The sequence below is a fragment of the Halichoeres trimaculatus genome, unplaced genomic scaffold, assembly GCF_033239565.1.
Source record: "Halichoeres trimaculatus isolate MK-OKI-2021-1 unplaced genomic scaffold, fHalTri1.1 fHalTri1_scaffold_14, whole genome shotgun sequence".
Taxonomy (NCBI): Eukaryota; Metazoa; Chordata; class Actinopteri; order Labriformes; family Labridae; genus Halichoeres; species Halichoeres trimaculatus.
This window is the reverse complement of record NW_027437192.1, coordinates 34,688,301-34,693,174: the sequence shown is the minus strand read 5'-3', so window position 1 is coordinate 34,693,174 and position 4,874 is coordinate 34,688,301.

The window sequence follows — 4,874 nt, the reverse complement described above, 5'->3', positions numbered from 1 at the left end:
AGAGAGCAGAGGTGTAAATAGTGAAGTTCTAGATGTGTAGAGGTGTAGATAATTGATGTGCAGAGTAGAGTTGGGGGGGGTAAAGGTGCAGAGAGTAAGGATAAGAAGCGTGGAAGTTCAGAGACTGGTGGTGAAAAGATTGGAGGTGTAGAGGGTGAAAGTACAGATGGCAGAGGCGAAAAGAGAGGATGTCAAGCATGGAGGTGCAGGGAGTAAGGCTGCAGATCAAAGGTTAATAGGCTTGAGGTACAGTTGATTAACAGGCAAGGGTGGAGGTGCAGAGAGTTGAAGTTTAAAAAGTGGAGTAGCAGAGAGTGAGAGAGTGGGGGTGAAGAGGGTGGAGGTGAGGATGCTGGAGGTGCATAGTGGAGGCGTGCAGCAGCAGAGAGTAAGGGTTGGAGAGGCCCGAGGCGAAGAGAGTGCAGGTGTAATGGGTGAAGGTACAGAGAGGAGGGATGAGGAGGGTAGAGGTGAAGAGGGTGGAAGTGCAGAGGGTAGAGTGCAAAGGGTGGAAGTGCAGTGAGTAGAGGTCAAAGGGTAGGGGTGCAGATAGTGTAGGTGTAGGGGCCTTAGGTGTAGAGGGTGAAGTTACAGAGAGTAGAAGTGAGGGGAGTGGAGGTTTAGAGAGTAGAGGTGCAGATAGTAGAGGTGAAGAGGCTGGAGGTGCAGAAAGTAGAAGTGAAGAGGGTGGTGCAGAGGGTAGAAGTGCAGCAGGAGATCATCAAACTGTGTGCCAGGATCATAGGATCTCTGCTCTCTGACCTTTTAAGACGCGGTCACACTGGCCAATCGTGCCGTGCCTAAGCACGCTTCAGCCGTAAAGCACGTTTGGAAAGGCCAGTGTGACCGCAACTGTACCGTGCTCAAGCACGATTCCCTTCCGTGCTTCGGCACGCTTCGGAGAGGTGGGCTTTGGCACGGTTTACTTCATGCACAAGCACAAGCATGTGGACAGCGCGTTCGATCCATTACATATAATCTCTGTGAGCGCATCTCTCGACGATCATTTTAAACAAAGCGGGGTGTTAGAGGGCTGTGTCAGGTGAAAACAACTTAATATAAGTCCTAAAGTCTCTAAAGTTGTAGCAGTGCTCTCTCTGTCTCATTGTGCTGACTCTGATGAGATCGCGCTTCATGTAAACAGATGCTTCACGATGACGTAGGCGGGCTGTGCGCGTGTCTGATACCTGCTAAAGTCTGGTTCATATTGGGGTAGTGTGGCCGCCGGCCATACACTCCAGCTGGGGGACAGCGCTGCAGGGGGGCAATTGTGCTTAAGCACGGCACGTTTTGGATGGCCAGTGTGACCACGTCCTCAGACTGGTACAGAGCCAAGTGCCTTAAAAAGGCTCGGTCTATCTGGGCAGACCAGAGTCATCTCTTGTCCAGGGCCTTAAAACTGTTACCGATTGGCCACAGATTCAGCCTGCCAGCATGCAGGACAAAGAGATTGAGGAACTCATTTGTTCCTACTGCTGTTAATTTCCTTGACAACTAACCAAACTGTGTGTACATTCTGTCTGTCTGTCTGTCTGTCAAGAGCAGTCTGTATGTATGTACAGTATGTGAGTGTTTTTTCTTGCTGCTGACTGCAAGACAATTTGCACTCTCGTAGGGATAATATAGATAACCTTGAACCTTGAACCTTGAAGGTGCAAAGGGTAGAGGTAGAGAGGGTGGAGGTGCAGAAAGAAGAGGTGGTAAAGTGGCGAGATGGGAAGGTGCAGGGAGTAAGGGCGTAGAGAGTGGATATGCAGAGACTAGAGGCATACAGAGCAGGGGTGCCGAGGGTGGAGGAGAAGAGAGTAGAGGTGAGGAGGTTGGAGGTGCATAGAGCAGAGGTGTACAGAGTAAAGGGGGAAGAGGTAGAAGGTACAGTGAGCAAATGTGTAGAGAGTGGAGGTTTAGAGAGTGGAAATGCAGAGGTTGGAGGTGCAGAGAGAAGTTAATGTGGCGAGAGTGGAGGTGTAGACAGATGGGCTGCAAAAAGAGGTGCAGAAACTGGAGGTTCAGAGAGTGGAAATGCAGAGTTTGAGTTGAGGGTGGAGCTGTAGAGGGTAGAGCGGCAAAGACTAAGGATGTAGAAAGTGGAGGTCAAGAGCTTGGAAGTGCATGGATTAAGGTTACAGATAAAAAGGTGCATATGCTTGAGGTGCACATGTTGAAGGGGCAAACGTTGGAGGTGCAGAGATTTAAGCAGTAGAAGGTGAAGGTGTAGAGAGTAGAGCTGCAGAAGGTGGCAGTGCAGAGAGTAGAAGTGTAGACAGTAAAAGTGTAGAGGGTGGAGGTGCAGGAAAAAAAAGGTTCTAGAATGTGGATGTGCAGAAAGCTGTACAGAGCAGAGGTGCAGAGGGTGGAGGTTCAGAGAGTAGAGGTAAAGAGAATGAAGGTGCATGGAGAAAGAATGTACAGAGTAGAGTTGCAGAGTGTAAAGGTGTAGAGACTGGGGGTGTAGAGAGTAGAGGTACAGATAGTAGAGGTGCCGAGAGTAGAGTTAGAGAGAATGGAGGTGTAGAAAGTGCCAGTAAAAAGGGTGGAGGTCACAGAGTTAAGCCGCAGAGGGTGAAGGTGTAGAGAGTGGAGGTGTACAGAGCGGAGGTATACAGAGTGGAGGCCAAGAGAGTGGAAATGCAGGAAAGAAGGTTGCAAAAAAGAGGTGCATGTGCTTATGGTGCAGATGGTGAAAAGGCAAAAGTTGAGGTGCAGAGAGTGGAGCTGCAGAGGGTAGAGTGTTGAGTGTAGAACTGCAGAAGGTGAAGGTGTAGAGAGTCGAAGTGTAGAAAATGTAGGTCCAGAAAGTGGAGGTGCAGAGAGTAAAGGTGCAGAGAAAAGAAGTGAGGAGGGTGGAGGTGCACTGTCCAGGTTTTGAGGGTTGAAGCGTACAGAGGAGAGGTGAAGAGTATGGAGGTACAGGAAGTAAGATTGCAGATAAATAGAGGTACATAGGCTTAAAGTGCAGATAATAGAGGGGCAACAGATGGAGGTGCAGAGAGTGGAAGTGCCGAGGGTGGAGGTGAAGAGAGTAGAGTTGCAGAAGGTGGAGATGCAGAGAATAGAGGTGCAGAAGTGGAGGAGCAGAGAGTATGGGTGTGGAGAGTGCAGAGAGTGCAGGTGTAAAGGGTGGAGGTCCAGAGAGTGAGGCGCAAAGAGAAAAGGTGCAGGAAATCAAGTTTGGATAAATTACAAATGATTCATATTTTTTTCAAATAAATTCAAAGACCCCTCCTCTTTCTGTCAAAAAAAATCCCCCTTCTCCCGTAAAACACCACAGCACAACCTCATTATTTTTGTTTCTTTATTGACTTAACAACAGCCTGGGACTGTTTACCACACCTGCAGCTACTTTGGATGAGTTGACGGATACCGTGACATCATACCTCAACTTTTGCGTGGAAACGTGCATCCCCACCAAAACTGTGAAGATCCACAGCAACAACAAGCCGTGCTTCACAAAGGATATACAATCTTTACGCAGGAAAAAGTGCCGCGCCTTTACTGAGGGTGACATGGGGCAGTATAGGGCTGCTAAATACGAACTTAGAGCTGCCATCAGAAAAGCTAAATCTAGGTATGCACACAAACTAGAGCAGCAGATAGCCACAAATGACACCAGGGCCATCTGGAGGAAGTTCAAAATAATGACCAACTACAAGAACAGCACTGCTCCCACACCTGACACTGATGATGATCTCCTGGATAAACTGAACACCTTTTATGGGAGATTTGAGAAGCAGCCCATCGCCATCTATTCCCCTCCATCCCCTCCCCCCACACCTCCTTTTCACATCCATGAGGAGGAGGCAAGAACCTGCTTTATTAAAAGTAAAAAGGGGAAAGCAGACTGTGTCAGTCCAGCAGTTCTGAAACACTGTGCTTACCAGTTAGCTCCAGTGTACACCTCCATCTTTAACAGCCCCCTCAGTCAATGTACAGTACTCAAATGCTTTCCGTCATCATACCAATCCCGAAAAGTAATAAAATATCATCTCTTAATGATTATAGACCAATCGCTCTTACATCAGTCATCATGAAATCATTTGAACGCATCATACTTTCACACCTCAAAGAACTCACCACCCCCCTAATGGACTGTTTTCAGTTTGCATACCGGGCTAACAGGTCTGCTGAGGATGCGGTCAACCTGGCTCCTCACAGGATACTCCACCATCTCGAGACCCCCCGTACCTACGCCCGTGTACTCTTCATTGACTTTAGCTCTGCCTTTAATACAATAGATCCAATCAACCTCTACAATAAACTCATGGACATGGACATTGGCATTTCATTATGCCATTGAATCAGGAGCTTCCTGTCTGAAAGGACACAAAGGGTTAGGATGAGTGGCCTCTCATCCCAACCCCTGACCACCAGCACCGGCGCCCCCCAGGGGTGTGTCCTATCGCCTTGGTTGTTTTCTCTGTACACAGACACTCTAACATCCTCACACAGCTCAGTATCCATCCTCAAATATGCAGATGACACAACAATAAGTGGACTCATCACTGACAGCAATGAAAACCACTATCGTGAGCAGGTTACCCAAGCAGTCACTTGGTGCCACAACAACAACCTTCAGCTCAACATATCAAAAACAAAAGAACTCATTATCGATTTTGCCCGTTCACCCAGGTCAAAGACACCCATTTCTATTAACAATGAAGACATCTCCAATACAGAATCCTTTAAATTCCTTGGGACACACATCAATAACACACTTAAATGAAAACAACACGTAAATGAAACATACAAAAAAGCCAACAAAAGACTGTTTTTCCTCAGACAGCTCAAAAAGTTTCGGGTCAGACTAGGGCTGCACGATTATCGCAATCGCAATCGCAATGTCAGCACATGCAATTACGTAATCGCAAAAGAGG